The sequence below is a fragment of the Rhinatrema bivittatum genome, chromosome 9, assembly GCF_901001135.1.
Source record: "Rhinatrema bivittatum chromosome 9, aRhiBiv1.1, whole genome shotgun sequence".
In the NCBI taxonomy this organism is placed as follows: domain Eukaryota; kingdom Metazoa; phylum Chordata; class Amphibia; order Gymnophiona; family Rhinatrematidae; genus Rhinatrema; species Rhinatrema bivittatum.
The window spans coordinates 82,884,346-82,901,877 of record NC_042623.1 but is presented as its reverse complement, the minus strand read 5'-3'; the positions used below and the strand labels follow the sequence as shown (position 1 = coordinate 82,901,877).

The window sequence follows — 17,532 nt, the reverse complement described above, 5'->3', positions numbered from 1 at the left end:
TATTTCAGTATTTGAGGAAACAACTTCTAATTATCAAGCATCAGAAAGTAAAACCATCACTGGCAAAATGTGTCTAAAATCTCTTAGATTTGTCCAGCTCATGAAAAGATGTGACTTTTGCTTTGAAGATGGAGTGCTGCCTCAGTCCTTTGATTTTTTTTCTCTTCTTTGCCTTTATCTGTCAATAGGTAATTAACGGAAAGAATTGGGAAATTTGAACGACCTGTTCTTTTTCTGTACCGATGTTTTTCCTTGACTATAATTTGTAGTATATCAATGGAATTGGTAGCTTTCATTCAACGCAACATAATAAAAGGCTATTTACAAGTGCTCAGTCTGACATGACCTGTGTCATTTATGTCTGACAGCTGTGTTCAGTGCCAGTCAGGGAAGATTTATACTGTACAGGAGCTGGAAACTGCAGGCATGCCAGCAACAAAAGACTCTTCTACAGTATCTTTAAAGAGCAGAAACAGCAGGATACCAAAACTGAACAGCACAAGCATAAAGAAAATTGTTGCATTTTTTACTGTTAAAATAGATAAACTATAGTTTTGAATATGTCAGTATTTAGATTGGTCCCTAAAGTTCAACCTGCTTCAGTTTATCCACATTTGCATGTGAGAGAACGTCCCCATCCCTGGCAAGTAACCCGAGCCTTAGTTAGCGAAGGTGTTTAATGTTATGAAGCATTACATAGGGATAGAAGGTCATGTACTGGCATGGGTGGGCCAGAAGCCCGTATGCTCCAATACAAAGGCAGTAAGGTCACTGATCCAGCTGTGAGGCCTCTCATGTTGGGACATGGTGGGATAGCCCCAAGAGTGGCAGAGATTTCCCAGTTGGGTGTCGGAAGCCCTTATGGGTGACAGGCGATTATTGCTGGGTCATGGCAGTTGAGGCTTTAATCATATGTTCTGCTTGTTTCTTAATAAACTGCGGCCTTTTATTAATCTATCATATGTCTCCTTGTATTTTATTGGGGTTAGGGAGGGAGGTGGCCGAGATGGGGCAGAGCCAGAAGCCACCAGTCCAGGTTCACCATGTTATGTTTAAAAAAAAAAATAAATACAATTTTGCCAGTATGTTATTTGGCAATAATTATGGACAAAATTTGCTTTTCACAATAGCTATAGAAGTATTAATATCATATTGTCAGCCATACATCTTCCTAATTTAGTACAGTATTATTGTGACAGTGTGAACTTATTTATGGGAGGATGTGACTATGATGTCTATTTTTTTATTTATTTTTTGTATTCTGCTTTTCAGCAGCTTTTCTTTCATATACATATTTTTGTAAAAGATTTATGATTTATTTTCAGATTAGAAGTCAGATAAGAAATAAGCCCTTTCTGATTCAGCTATGTTGACCATTTTGACATTATTAATCATCTTTGCAAAGAAAGTATGTTATTTAATATAATGTTGTAACATGTGGTTTCTAGCAGATATACTAGATATCCTGTAGCAAAGAAGCCACTAGAGCATTGCCATGCATGGCCTTCCAGACGAGGACTGAACAAAAGGACAGCTTGTTAAAAACTGAAATAGCAGAAAATTTCCTTGTCATGCTAGACACCACTGCTGTGCTATGCCAGCAGGAAACAAAAGTGGATAAAATACAAACTCAAAGTAGAGGTGGTTAAATGTTGCCATATCATTATCTGGTGTTGGAAGCCATTAATGGCTGTTGGTAACTAAGGAAGAGGGGGGAGAGGGAAAGAGACAATACATCTACACATTCCCTTCCAGTCTGACTTCACAATCTCGTGCGCAATATACTAGCCATTTTGTCTGCTCTGTGCTTCCTGGCTTTCTTCCAGATGTTATTGATTGCTAGCTAGAGTTGAGTGGCTTGGGCATTGCTGGAGAGCCTTTCTCCAACCCTGGGTCAGAGATAGTTATAATGCAAAGGCAGATACCAATACCATGTTTGAAATTTGATGCTTATACATCTTCTTTGCATTTTGAAGTGAACTGAGTCCATGTCGTTTCCACTTTAGTTTTGCTACAGTGAATGTATAAATTGAGAACTCTACTTTATTGTAATAACCATGTGATAGAAATTGAAGTGTGGTTCATTTTCTTGTTTTGTACATTGTCTACCTCCATGTAAAGCAAGCATCTTGGAAGCAACCAGTCACAGTGTGGAAATCAAGTGAATTGTCCTGGTAATTCTGTCTAGATTCTAATTGTTATAGTCTCTGGATAGAGCATAACATTTATGTCAACATCCCTGATCTCAAACTAGCTAGGAAGAAGCATGGACACATTTTTATTTCTATCTCTAGGAATTTCTGCTGGTTGAATATGTTATTCATGCCAATATAGAATTAATCATCAGTTACAAAATTGACAAGCAAAACAACTAACTGAGAATTTGTTTATTACTACTTTATATTCAGCTACTCCAATTATATTTCCACAGTGCCACTGCTATCATGTCATGTGCTTTCCAGTCTGCCCTGATGCACCCATCTAGTTGACCTAAAATCTTGCCTAGTCATTAAAATCAAAATGCTCATGCACAGAGAACTTTATGTGCCAGACAGTAGTAAAGATGAAGTACATGTCTAAAGCAAGTGCTATTTCAATTTCAAAGAAGACTGGATAACTAAAACCAAAGCAGCCGATCCACCAAAATCACATACTGGAGATAAGTACAGCTGATGGAACCATTTCAGGACAATGCTGACATTGACCCTATATGCAAACTTTGAGCTGCAGACAAATTTATTGAGATTAAAAATGAATAAATTGTGTTTGTGAAGCCACTGTTTAGCAATTCAATAGCACATGGCATTTCTACAGGTCACTTGAAAATGGCCACTAACATATATTAAAGAGTTCAAAATGAGGGTGCATTTATAGCATACTAGAACACAATTATTTAACTGTGAAATAGGTATGTGAAGAACTGGTATAACATTTTCAATGAATATGTATCCTTTTCAAAGTTGATATATTTATAAAGCAAGTAAAAGGGATGCATTATCAGGTTCTGTTTGGTACAACCATCATAACTGCCATGAGTTCTCTTATCAGCAGGTTGTTCCCGTGTGTTCAACATAAGAGAAAAATGGCAAGAATATTAAGGATCAGAGTACCTCTCTTTTCAATCTGATTTATTTATTTTATATAATTCTTCAATTTGTAAACTATCCTTCCAGCAATTGCTCTGGGTAGATAATACAACACTGAACAGAAAAACACAACATAATAAAATTAAAAAAATAAATAAAAACACAATATAATAAGACATACAAAAAAAAGTACTATAATAAAATAATTGAAATCAACAAAAAAACCCAATCAAATTCACAGCAAATATAAATGTGAATATTATGTGAACTATAAATATAAACAATAAAAATAAAAGATTCTAATCAGCCAAATATTGAGTGCAGTTCTGGTCACGATATCTCAAAAAGATATAGCAGAATTAGAAAAAGGTACAGAGAAGAACAACCAAAATGATAAAGAGGATAGAATGATTGCCCTATGAAGAATGCCTAAAGAGCTTAGAACTCTTCAGCTTGGAGAAGAGATGGTTGAGGGGAGATATGTTAGAGGTCTATAAAATAATGAGTGGAATGAGTAAACGTTAATCAGTTGTTTACAAAGAATAGGGGACACAATGAAGTTACTAGATATATTTAAAACTAAGAGAAAATATTTTTTTACTCAGTGCATAATTAAGCACTGGAATTCATTGCCAGAGGATGTGATGAAAGCAGGGATGGTAACTTTTAAACCTGCACACAGGCACATGGCTATTTATAATTTGTGCATATATATGTACACATGTTATAAAATAGCCTGGCCATGCGCACATATGTGCCAAAGTTTAAGTAGGCTCATGCAAGGGCATGCACATACTGCTTCTACTATGTTAAGTCAGGGGATTTTAAAAAGGGTGTGTGCCAATGCTATTCCCAGTTTTACCAGTTCATCCCCAATTCACCCAGTTAAGAGATAGGTACTCCAACGCCCGTAGTTCAATAGTCTTCACTCTCCCCAGTTAGCCCCGACCCTTAAAACCACACAGACTGCTTAGTTTCCTTTATTTTTGAACTTACACATCATCCATAGCAGAAGTAAGGTTACACAGAAGAGGACCTCGGTGTGTGCCGGGTTATGTAAGTCTTCACAAGCACATTTTAGCTTCATTTCCCAAAATGCCAATGCCCTGCTTAGATCATGCCCACACCCCACCCCTTTTTGAAAAATTTTGAGAGATATGTGCTACAGGAGATAAGCCCGCATCTCAGCAGCTTTTACAATCTGTTCGGTACTCATGAGCCTGACTTATTCACATATCCCCTAAATAATGCATGCTGGGCTTTTAAAATTCACCTTTATTAGTGTAGCTGCATTTAAGATTTGGACAAGTTCCTGGAGGAAAACTCTATAAACAATTATTAAGGTGGTCTTGAGGAAATCTACTGCTTATCCCTGGGATAAGCATCTTGGAATCTATCTACCCTTTGGGATCCTGCCAGGTACTTGTGATCTGGATTGGCCACTGTTTGAAATAGGATACGGGGCTTGATGGACTTTTGGTCTAACCCAGTATGGCAATTCTTACATAGAAATTGTATCAGAATGATTGTGCCTTCACAGTCGCCTGGCTCTTGCCCTTACAGAGCTACAACCAGTATCGTGTATATGGCACACTAAGTCACCTCATTTACTCTTTCCCAGTTTCTTATTTTAAAAACCCCATCACGTGATTCACTATTAAAAACCTCTCTCATGCAACATTTAAATTTTTACCCACACCTAAGTGCTCTCCTCAAAAGATTTCTTTCAAATTCTCAGTTTTTGATCAATTCAAATCTCAAAAACATTTAAATGCTTACCTCAGTTCTTTACGCTGTTCATTCAGTTCACAGTGCCGATGTTTCGGCAGCAGCACCCACCTTCTTCAGGGGATCTCTCCTGAATATGAAAACACATTCATTCTCACTTATCAAAGTTATTTCTCAAACACTTTTCAACATTTTATGGCTCTAGTTACGTGACTTACTTTCAGAAATGGCCGCAACCAGCTCCTTGCCCCAGCACTGCTTCAAAAACGGCACTTGTCTCCAAAACTCCCAGAAACCACTGCTTTTAAAACAGGCAAGTTCCTGCTCTCTCATCCAATCAAATCTCCAGAAAGACTGACCAATCCACTTCTTTGTTCAGTCCCTCAGGATGAACCATGCCTAACTTAAAAATCCATTTTTGCTCCTTCTGCAACAGTTTGAGATTAACATTCCCACCCCGCTGATCCTCTTTTACAACTTCCAATATTGTGCATCTTAGATCTTCAAAGCCATGGCCCTGCTCTGTAGAATGTTGCACTAGAGGGGCTTCCATCCTCAAACATTTCAATGTACTCTTATGTTCTATGAGCCGAGTTTTTAACTTCCTCATAGTTTTGCCCACATACAGTAATTTGCAAGTGCACCAGATAACATACACTACCCGTGAAGTGGCACAATTTGTCCGCACATGTGGGACATATCCTTTTAATTTTTCATTCGGAATATCACAGTTTGAATGTGCTACCACACACATAGAACACTCCTGACATGGAAAATGACCCACCTCCTCATTTTCATTTTTTTCTGTCAACTCATGAAAGGAGGAATGCACCACCATTTCCTTAATGTTACTACCCCGTTTATAAGCCACCATCGGGGGGTCCTTAAACACTGGATACACTTGCAGAAGCGCATTCAAACTGTGATATTCCGAATGAAAAATTAAAAGGATATGTCCCACATGTGCGGACAAATTGTGCCACTTCACGAGTAGTGTATGTTATCTGGTGCACTTGCAAATTACTGTATGTGGGCAAAACTATGAGGAAGTTAAAAACACGGCTCATAGAACATAAGAGTACATTGAAATGTTTGAGGATGGAAGCCCCTCTAGTGCAACATTGTACAGAGCAGGGCCATGGCTTTGAAGATCTAAGATGCACAATATTGGAAGTTGTAAAAGAGGATCAGCGGGGTGGGAATGTTAATCTCAAACTGTTGCAGAAGGAGCAAAAATGGATTTTTAAGTTAGGCACGGTTCATCCTGAGGGACTGAACAAAGAAGTGGATTGGTCAGTCTTTCTGGAGATTTGATTGGATGAGAGAGCAGGAACTTGTCTTGTTTAAAAGCAGTGGTTTCTGGGAGTTTTAGAGACAAGTGCCATTTTTGAAGCAGTGCTGGGGCAAGGAGCTGGTTGCGGCCATTTCTGAAAGTAAGTCACTTAGCTAGAGCCATAAAATGTTGAAAAGTGTTTGAGAAATAACTTTGATAAGTGAGAATGAATGTGTTTTCATATTCAGGAGAGATCCCCTGAAGAAAGCGGGTACTGCCGCCGAAACATCGTCAATGTCGGGAGTGTGTATGTAACAGCGGCACTGTGAACTGAATGAACAGCGTAAAGAACTGAGATAAGCATTTAAATGTTTTTGAGATTTGAATTGATCAAAAACTGAGAATTTGAAAGAAATCTTTTGAGGAGAGCACTTAGGTGTGGGTAAAAATTTAAATGTTGCACGAGAGATAGGTTTTTAATAGTGAATCACGTGATGGGGTTTTTAAAATAAGAAACTGGGAAAGAGTAAATGAGGTGACTTTGTGTGCCATATACACGATACTGGTTGTAGCCCTGTAAGGGCAAGAGCCAGGCAACTGTGAAGGCACAACCATTCTGATACAATTTCCCAAAAAAATATTTGTGTGTTAGCAAGGGTAAAATATAATTCCTCCTTTTTGGAGCAGTGTTTTGAGTTATAGAATTAACAAGGAGGATTCTTGAAGCCTTATACTAAAGGTTTTTTGTAAGTCTTACATAGAACATATAAATGACAGGAGAAAAGAACAAAATGGTCCACCAAGTCTGCCTGGCAATCTTCCTAAGGTAGTAACTGCTTCTCCATGCAGTTATCCCCTAACCTTATGATAACCCATAAAAATCGCAGCTAGCAACATGTTTTACTGGATGATGAGCTTTCTTGAAAATTCAGACAGTGCTGCTTGACGTGCTTTGTTTATGGACTTGGCCATAGAAGCAGTCCTATGTTATATCCCCTTATGTCTGTGTATCAGTACCCCACACTGCAGAAGTCAGAGCCCTCTTGGTTGTTGTCTGAATCCAATTCTCCTTTTCCTTCTGCCATCAAAGTAGGAAGCAATGTTGTGTTTGCATTAAAAGCATCGAGGCTTAACGGTTAAAAAAAAATAGTAATCTCCATGCCTTCTGCTAAGGGCAGTAACTGCCACACTAGCAAGTTATCCCTATGCACACTTTCTTTCTTTCCTTTAGGACTTGGCCATAGAAGCAGTCCTGTGTTTTTTTTCTCTCATATCTTTGTAACATGTATCCCAGACCACGAAAGTCGGGGCTCTCAGCTGTCATCTGAATCCAATTCCTCATTTTAACCCCTGCCATTTAAGAGGGGAGCAATTTTGCAGTTGCATTAAAAGCATCAAAGCATATTGGTTAAGGGTAGTAATCTCCATGCCTTCTGCTAAGGGTAGTAACTGCCATACCAGCAAGTTACGCCCCTGCACATTTATCTCATTTCCATCCTTTAGCCCCTTTAAATTTTTTGACTATTTTTGTCTTCACCACCTCCTCCAGAAGGGCATTCCAGGCATCGACCACCCTCTCCATGAAGAAATATTTCCTGAAAATGGTTCTGAGACATCCCCCCAGAATTTCATTTCGTGACCCCTAGTTCTATTGTTTTCTTTCGAATGGAAAAAGTTTGAAGTCCGTGTATTATTAAAACCTTCTAGGTCATCTGATGGTCTGTATCATATCTCCCCTGTACCTCCTCTCTTCCAGAGTATACATATTCTGATCCTTCAGCATCTCATCATACGTCTTTCGATATAGACCCCCACATCATTTTCATCGCCTTTTTCTGGACTGCCTCCATCCTGTCTCTATACATTTTGAAATACTGTCTCCAGAACTGAACACAGTACTCCTGTTACAGATCTTAGTATCATCCACAAATAGACAAATTTTACCATCTATCCCATCCGCAATGTCCCTCACAAAAACATTGAACAGAACCGGCCTCAGCACCAATCCCTAATGCTCTCCACTTAACATGGCTTTCTCTTCAGAGTAGGTTCCATTTACCATTACACGCTATCTTCTATCATTCAACCAGTTTGTAATCCATGCCACTACCTTGGTGCTCACTCCCAAGCTTCTCATTTTATTCACAAGCATCCTGTGTGGGACCACATCTAAAGCTTTGCAGAAATCCAAGTATATCTCATGTAGCGCTCTTCCTCAATACAATTCTCTAGTCAACCAATCAAAAAAAACAATCAAATTTGTCTGACATGACCTTCCTCTGGTGAATCCATGCTGCTTCGGGTCCAGCAACACATCAGATTGTAAGTAGTTCACTTCCTTTCCTTCAGTGTCTCCATTAATTTTCCCACCACCAAGGTGAGGCTGACCATCCTGTAGTTTCCAGCCTCCTTTCTACTACCACTTTTGTGAAGCAGGATCACCACCACTCTTCTCCAATCCCGTGGCACCACTCCCTTTTCCAGTGATCTATTTAACAGTTTCTTCAGCGGACCGGCCAGCATGTCTCTGAGCTCTCTCAGTATCCTGGAATGTACCTCACCTGGTCCCATGGTCCACTTTAGTTTGCCTAGCTCTTCTCATACATTCTGTTCCGTAAACAGAGTTTTGTCTCCCTCATCCCCATCTATGGTCTTCTCAACCAGCAATGGTCCTTCTCCAGTGTCTTCTTTAGTGAACACGGAACTGAAGTATTTGTTTAATATTTCTGCTATTTCTTCATCTCTTTCCACACATTGTTCTTCATCACTTTTCAATTTCAGTATTCTACTTCGGACCTCCCTTCTTTCTCTGATATATCTGAAAAATGTTTTGTCACCTCACGTTACCTCTTTGGCAATCTTTTCTTCCGCTTGACCTTTTGCTTTCCTGATTTCTTTCTTTGTCTCCCTTAGTTTCACTAGGTATTCTTCCCTATGTTCCTCTTTTAGGGATCCTTTAAACTTCTTGAACACTGCTCTTTTTGTCTTTTTGCATGCAAATTCGAGTCGGGGCAGCAAGGGGAGGAGTCGGGGTGGCAAGGGGGCTGACTCGGCGGTGTCTTCGCTGGTGGCGATAAGGTTATTAACGTTATCGTCGCCAGTAGCACGCCGAATAGTACCACCTTTCATGGTGGCGCTATTTGGTGCGAAATCCGGCAGCAAAGACACCACGGTGATGCGAATGCTATGGGCTTTTGCAGGCCACCCCCCTTCACCCCATGTTTTCACTGGATTCATCATTCGGCAATGAATGATGAATCCAGGCCTAAATTAGCTGGATAACTTTAGACCTGTTTCACGTATACGAAGCAGGTGGCTTTATGTTACAAAACATCTTATAGACTTTACAGTTTTACATAGCTCTGGCACTTTCTATAAAACTCAGTATCTTTGAGATTAGTTGAAAATGAACATCTATGATAGTTTGATTCAGAACTTTCTCATTTTTTATTTGGTTTTGCTCTTTCTGTTTGTTCTGTGCTATTGCTGTCTTAAAGGTGACCTTTATCTGATGATAGATCCGATTATTTTTATCATGTAGCTGATTGTGAATTATATATTGCAAATAAAATATTTAACTTTGATTTTTTTTTGTTTTACTCTGTGCTTCTGTTTCAACTATTGTGATAAACATCCACACAGAATTGTTTTGAAGGCATAAGATCATTGTATTGAAATAAGGAAAAATCTTCTTTGCAGGTGGTATTAAATGCAACAGTTCAATCAGAAATCCATAGTCAACTATAAACCAGGGGAAAAAAGATGAGAAACTGAAGATAAATAATGTTATGTCCAAAATACCCATATCAAGAGAAATTCTAAAACAGGAACACTTTTTCAAATGACTAGTCAAGTTAAATTGTGTTCTTTTTTTTTGTTTTTGAAATTGTTTAAGGGTCTGTGATAGAAGTGGAGTAGCCTGATCAAATCAAAGTTACAATGGACAAACAAGCAAGAGTAATGAGGTACATGAGACATTTCATGGTTTAAGCAGAAAATTTTGCAAGTTTAAACTGAATGAGTTTTATTCTTATTTATTTATTTTACAGTATTTATAATCTACTATCAATAATGTCTAGGTGAGAAACATATATATATATATATATATATATACATAATTAACATAAAATATACATATATACCTATAAATATTATAAAACCGAGCATTAAAATCGCACGCTACATAAGTTCTGCCAAATCATTTGTGGGCTGACCACTAACAATGCCTCAAATTCTAGGAAAACTTTAACTTTTTTCTTTAAACTTTTTATACATTTGTCAGATCAAATGTCTTCAGGTAAAGCATTCAGGACCGGCCATGCAACTGTGAACATTCATTCCCATGTTTTACATAGATGTAACTGTTTAACAAATGTAAAAATAAAGTCCCAGGTAGGAAATTTTATAAATTAAAAAAAAAAAAACCAAAAAGCTTCCCTAACACACAAAAACACTGAACTAGGAGTGTCCATTTTTTAAATCAAATGGAGAAAGCAAAACTATCATATCAACAGGCTAAACGCTATAATGTTTTCTGCAACTTTTTTATGTGCCTGAATATTGATTTAATCATCGGTTTATGCTTCTTTCCACCTTATTTTTGGATCTTTACATTTAGTGATTACATTGAAAATTTAGTGAAAATTAATACAGTTCATAAAAAAGCACTTATCTTAAAAATCTGCAATAGGCGCTCAGTTAAATATCCCAGTGAATTTCCAAAGGAAGAAGACCAAAACCAACGTAATCCACATTTCATAAGACACCACGCTTCCTACCTCAGGGAACTCCTAGTTCAATGTTTTTGTATGTTAGGGAAGGATTTTGTTTTTTTTATTTACTGGTTAACAAATGACATTTCAAGTAAACTTTTTCCTTGTGATTGCAGTATCCAACTGGAGATATAAACCTTCAAAGTATCACTGATAAAATTGGAACTATACTGTGTAATACCTTAAAGATAATCAGGAGAACCTTAAATGTATCTCACCAGATAATAAGAAGCCAATACAAAGACTGCAAAATTGGTGTGGAATATTGAGGCCTCAACTGTAATATGCATAGATACATACTTAGCTATTTGCAAAGGAGCAGATTTTCAAAAGGTTACGCATGCCGGACCTATTTTCAAAAGGCCCGGCAACGTGCGTAAAGCCCCGGGGATTGCAAAAAGGGGTGGTCCGGCGGCGGGGCATGGGTGGGACAGGGAGGTCCGGGGAGCAGGGTGGGGCGGGGCCAGAGGCCTCCGACATAGCAGCCATTTGCTGCTGTGTCGGAGTATCACGTGCCCGCAGGCTGCTTTTGTGTGCAACCTGTGCCAGCTTTCAGGTAGGCACAAAGGTTTGACAAGAATTTTGGGGGGATTATAGTAGGGCTGGGAGGGAAAGGTTAGGAGAAGGGGTGGAAAGGTTAGGTTAGGGGGGGGGGAGGGAGCAGGGGAAGCCCGCGGGCGTTGGCACGCACAAGGTGCACTAGTGTGCACCTCTTGCGTGTGCCGACCCCTGATTTTATAACTTGCCCGCGCTTGCGTGCACAAGTTATAAAATCGGGCATACATGTGTGCACACTGGGTAGTGCACGCACATGTATGGCCGCGCGCTGGTTTGAATACCCCATAGATTGCAGTATAGAAGCAGAAAGGCCCAGGACGAATGAGTTACAGTAATCCAAGATACCAAATACTGTTGCCTGTATAATAGTCCAAAAATCAGCCAAAGTCAAGAATGAGCTAAAAAAAATAGTTTGAACTACTTTAATAATCTGTGGCCATAGCGATAATGTATCAAAAACAATCCCTAGATTTCTTACTTGCAAAGCAATTGGGAACTGATGGCCTTCAATTTCAGGGTTTCAGGTATATTGTTCTTAAGAAGTCTGGCTAACAAAAATATTTCAGTCTTACTGATATTCAATGCAAGCTTGTTTAAATTATAGTCATTGTCTTACCTCATGAATCACATTCTAAACTCGATAAATTTCATCCTGTATAGAATCCCCAATGGGAAAGGTAATTTGAATGTCTTCAGCATACAGATTATAATTAAGGCCAAGATCAGCTAATAGGCAATCAATTGGTCTCAGATAAATATTGAATGGGATAGCTGATAACGCTGAACCTTGCAGAACCCCTGTTGTTAATGGAGACCTTGTTGAACAACAGACTAATTGTAGCATGCTAAAAATGATTCATAATATAGGATTTGAACCAACTATGGACAGTCCCACAAATCCACAGTTCAGTTAATCTAAACAGCAGGATCTCATGGTTAAAAGAATCAATGGCTGCTGAATTATCTAGGAAAAGAACAAGAGTCTAGACAGCAACAACGTTTTGGTGTCATGGACAGTCCAAAACCCAATCTGAAATAGTCATGCAGCTCATGGACATTCAGATAATAATTTCATTGTTCTAAAACCATGCCTTCAACCACTTTAGTCAGAAGTAGTATGGATGAAATGGATCTGTAATTTGATAATCCAGAAGGATTTAAGATGGAATTTTTTAAATAGTGGCCTCACACTGGCAAAGTCTAATTCTAGAGGAACTAAACCTTCAAAGAAAAACTGACCATTGTAACTAACATATCCCCATCTTATTCCAAATGGATTTCAGCACCTAAGAGGAACATAATAGGTTAAGATGATAAGAATAATTGTTAAATCTAGAGATTAAATGAATAATTTCAGATCAAGAAACTTCCTCAAATTTGTACCATTCTGAAAGAGTTATCAGGAAACAATTAAGGTTCAAAATAGTCAGACAGACAAAAACCAGCAGAGGTCCTGATAACTTTTTCAGCAAAAGATACAACAAAATGATCACATTTATTCTTAACATCACTACCTTTAAAATTACATGTAAATGCTCATGGCTGTATCAAATCATTAACAATCTGAAGTAATTCATGTTAACAATTCACAGCTGCTTGAATTCTGGATGCAAAATTTTCTTGTTTTATTTTTATGATCAATTCTTGATGCTCTATAGATTTTGTAATGTAAATAGGTGAATCATCATCTTATCGAGTCTTTCACCAGTTTCGCTAAGTTCTAAGAAACTGGCGCTTCTTTTTCCTCAGCTTCTCATTAAACCAAGGCACAATGGGGTGGATTTTAAGACCTAAGTGCGGGCGTAGATTTGTGTGCGCAACCCTGGTCTGGAGGCCTCGACCACGCCCCCGGGTCGGCGCCACGCCCCCAGTCCCGCCCCAGACACGCCCCTCCCCCGCCCCTTTTACAAAGCCCCAGGACTTACGAGCGCACCGGCGGCCTATGCACGCAGGGCATTTAAAATCCGGCCCACAGCACGCACATGTTAAAAATCCGGGGTCGGTGCCCGCAAGGGGGTACACACTTGTGCACCTTGCACGCGCTGAGCCCTAGGGGAGCCCCGATGGCGTTCCCTAGCGGCCTCGGAGGGAACTTTCCATCTGCTCCCCCCACCTTCCCCTACCTAACCCGCCCCCCAGCCCTTCCTAAACCCCCCCAATCCTTATTTAAGTTGCGCCTGTCTCTGGGCAGGCATAGGTTGCGCACGCCAGCCAAGTGCCAGCGCGTGATCCCCCGGCCCAGTGGGCCTTCGGAGGCCACTGGCTATGCCCTGCCCCACCTCGTACCGCCCACGCCCTGCCCCATTTTTCAAGCCCTGGGACATACGCGCGTCCCAGGGCTTGTGCGTGTCTCCGGGCCTATGCAAAATAGGCTCGGTGTGCACAACCCCCCTATGCGCATAAATCCAGCAGGGCTTTTAAAATCTGCCCCAATGTGTACTCAGGCAGGCACTGACTCTTTTAAAGGTTCCATTTTATCTAGGGATTGTGAGATTGTGTCCTGCCAGATAGATATATATGAATTAAATGATGTAGCAGATCCAATACCAGTTCTTAATTAAGGGTAAACAAACTTGACAGAGTTGAACAATATTAATCAGTCCATGTTTAAATTTCTTATTTGTTATATCAGCCAGATTTCTATTGCACTCCTCTTTTAAGTCTGCATGCAGAATACAATGATCTAACTATAAAACCTCTTCCAGTGACCAAGTCAAGTGACCATTATATGAGATGGTTATCTACAAACGTAAGATCTAAAAAATGGCCCGCTCTGAGTGTTGGCTTGTGAACAAAGGGGTAGATTTTCAAAGGGGTACGCGCGTACGATACGTGCGTACCCCCCGAAAACCTACCCCAAACCCCCCCTGCACGCGCCGAGCCTATTTTGCATAGGCTCGGCGGCATGCGCAAGCCCCAGGACGCGCGTACGTCCCGAGGCTTGCATGGAGGGGCGTGTCAGGAGCGTGTCGGGGGGGCATGCCGCGAGTGACGTGGCGTTTCGGGGGCGGGCGGGGCGGGCCGCGAGTGACGCGGCGTTTCGCGGGTGGGCCCGGGGGCGTGGCGCTGGCCTGGGGGCATGGTCGAGGCCTACGGACCAGGCTCCAGGTCGGGTGATGGCGCGCCAGCAGCCCGCTGGCGCGCGCAGATTTACGCCTGCTTTCCGCAGGTGTAAATCTGCCAACAAAGGTAGGGGGGGTTAGGTAGGGGAAGGGAGGGGAAGGTGAGGGGAGGCAGAGGGAACAGGCAGCGCGCGCTGGGCTCGGCGCGCGCAGGTTGCACAAATGTGCACCCCCTTGCGCGTGCCGACCCTGGATTTTATAACATACGCGCGGCTACGCGTACTTTTCTTCGCGCCTGGTGCACGAACAAAAGTACGCCTGGGCGTACATTTATAAAATCTACCCCCTTATGTGTTAGACTCAACCCAGTCCTACAAGTTAAAAAATCTTCTCAAGCCACCGAAAGGGGAACTTCATCAAGGTGTCACTTGAAATCACCTGTAATACCACTATGAATATTAATCTCCAATGTGATCAGTGCTTCAACTAATGGAGAACAATTCATGGTTAACAGACCTGCAGGACAATAACAATTACCTATGGACCATTTTCTCCCAGTCCAAGATAACATTAATAAATCATAATGGGCATCAATCTTGATATTGCATTATGAGACAGAAGAAGCAATGGAGGAATGTATAGCCATATGGACACTGCCTCCCCTCTTCTTATCCTGCAATTTTGAGAAGAGGATATAATGCAGGGGACATAACTGATTTAATATAGCAGTGGTAGTTTCATTAAAGCCACTTTTTTTTTTTTTTGTAACAGCAAAGATATCAGGCTTAATAGCAATTAGCAAATCAAAGATACCAGCAGTTTTGTTCTTCGCAGAACGTACATTCATCATGCAAATGTGTAGGTCACTAACATTATAGTTAAAAGGCAACTTGCCAGAAAAACAAGCTTTAGGAATCTGAATCAAATGAGGCTGACGTTTATATCCTCATACCTTCGCAGTACACAAATTACCATATGTTCCCATATCATTATTACAGGGATATTCTGTAGCGTATTTGAAGTCTGGGGCATCTGAAAGGTTCCAATAGATAAAGTATTTTGCAATTAAACAAGTAAAAACAGTAAAATAATTCCAATTAAAACCTTTCTAACTTACCTAACTTTTACAAAAAGATTTTATAAAGCAGCATAGTGGGAAGTTAGCCCACAGCCACACAATAAGCTGAGCTCAAAATTGAAAAAAATGCTATGGAAACACAGCATATACAATGCAGAGACACAAACAGCATGCACAAAGGAGCTGCTCCTTGGTGGTGCTTCTTCATGCGCATGACAGTCTTGGCATGTTCACATTTATAAAGTCTTGTTCGTTATTTTAAAATAGGAATTCTGAACTTTTGCTATGGTTCATTTATTTCAGCAATTTTGGGTAATAAATAAAAACAATAAGGGGCAGATTTTCAAAGGGATACGTGCGTAACCCCGAAAAAGCTGCCCCTTCCACCCCCTGCGCGTGCTGAGCCTATGTTGCATAGGCTCGGCGTCGTGCGCAAGCTCCAGGACACGCGTAAGTCCCGGGGCTTTCCTGGGGGGGTATGTCAGAGGCCTGTCAGGGGGCGTGTCAGGAGGCGGCGCGTCATCGGGGGGCATCGGGGGCTTGGATGCGGCCTCCAGACCAGCCCCGGACCGGAACATGGCACGCCGGCGTGCACAAGTGACGCCTGGCTCGGGCAGGCGAAACTTTTGAAATGAAGGTGGGGGGGGAATTAGTTAGGGCCGAGGGGTGGCTTAGTTATGGGAAGGAAAGGGAAGGTGGGGGCTCTGGAAAGAAAGTTCTCTCCGAGGCCGCTCCGATTTCGGAGCGGCCTCGGAGTGAACGGAGGCAGGCTGCGCACCTCGGCGCATGCAGGCTGCCGATATTGTGCATCCTTGTGCGCGCCGACCCCGGATTTTTGTTTGCACCGGTTGCGCGAACAAAAGTACACGCGCGCATACTTTTTTAAAATCTGTCCCTAATAGTGTTAACTCCCGCCAGAGATAAGTAACTCAAATGCATAGACTTTCACTATATACAAACATGGGAAATTTTAGGAAAGCATATATGGGAAGATTGACCCATATGACAGAATCCTTTTTCCATATTCTTTCTCCCATGACAGCATTGGTTCACATGTTTAGTGAAGTCAAGAGTCTTTACTTGTTTAAGGTGTCACAGTTCCTCACATTTCTGATTCTTTGAAAATTACAACTGGAGGTTTTAAATTGCTCTTATTTTGTGTATGCTTGTTTGGTTTTTTTTTCAAATTGTGGCATGTCCTTTAAACATTAACTAATTGTTTACTGATTAAACTATGTTGTTGTTTATATCAATTCCATAATGATTTGACCTGGTCTTTCTTTTCATATACATACATCTGCAATGTATACTTCAACAACTCCTTGTGCCAAGGAATGAATGCAGTCTGGCACACAGAAATTAAACTTCTGAAAATACAGAGCAACTTATAAATATTCTGGAGTACTGGTGAGAAATTTTGAAAAAACTATATGTAGGTAAAAAGCGCTTTATCTGGGTTAATCAGTGGTCTAAAAATTGCCCATCCTCAATATAAATAAGTCAGGGTGCTTTTCCCTTTTGAAAATGGAAAATTCACAAATTATCTTTCCTTCTTGGCTTTTACTGTATGTGTAACTCATATGCTTTTGCTGAAAATCTAGGAAGACTAATGTAAATGCTATCTTTCTAATGCATTTCTCCTCAGTGTTCCTGCCTTCACTTAATGACTATAACACAGATTTAACATTGCTTTCAGATCTAAAAAATAGTGGTCTATATTATGTAAAATGTTAGCATATATACATGTCAATGCACTAAGGGATAGATTTTAAAACACTCAGCGTGCATAAATCCTGGGGTTTATTTGCATGGCTAGGCCTCACGCGCGTCGGGCCCATTTTCAAATGGGCTCGGCCACGCGTGTGAACCCCGGGACGCATGTAAGTGCTGGAGCTTTAAAATGGGGTGGTCCAGGGAGATGGGGTGGGGCTAGAGGCGCCCGGTGCAGTGGCAATTTGCCACTGTGCCAGGGCAT

The 17,532-nt window shown here is 40.7% G+C and overlaps 1 protein-coding gene across 4 annotated transcripts in view; it reads right to left on the bottom strand.

The window, feature by feature from the left end:
• GRM8 (glutamate metabotropic receptor 8) overlaps window positions 1-17,532 on the bottom strand; it is a 1,288,815-nt gene that overhangs the window by 816,664 nt on the left and 454,619 nt on the right. The window contains exons 1-2 of one of the 4 annotated variants that reach the window (XM_029616206.1): window positions 5,033-5,080; window positions 4,866-4,944 (exon numbers count right to left, since the gene is read on the bottom strand). The exons of the other annotated variants lie outside the window; for them this stretch is intronic. The gene's annotated coding sequence lies outside the window, so the exon portion shown is untranslated. Of the gene's footprint in view, window positions 1-4,865; window positions 4,945-5,032; window positions 5,081-17,532 lie in introns of those variants that run through there. 4 annotated transcript variants of the gene reach the window in all.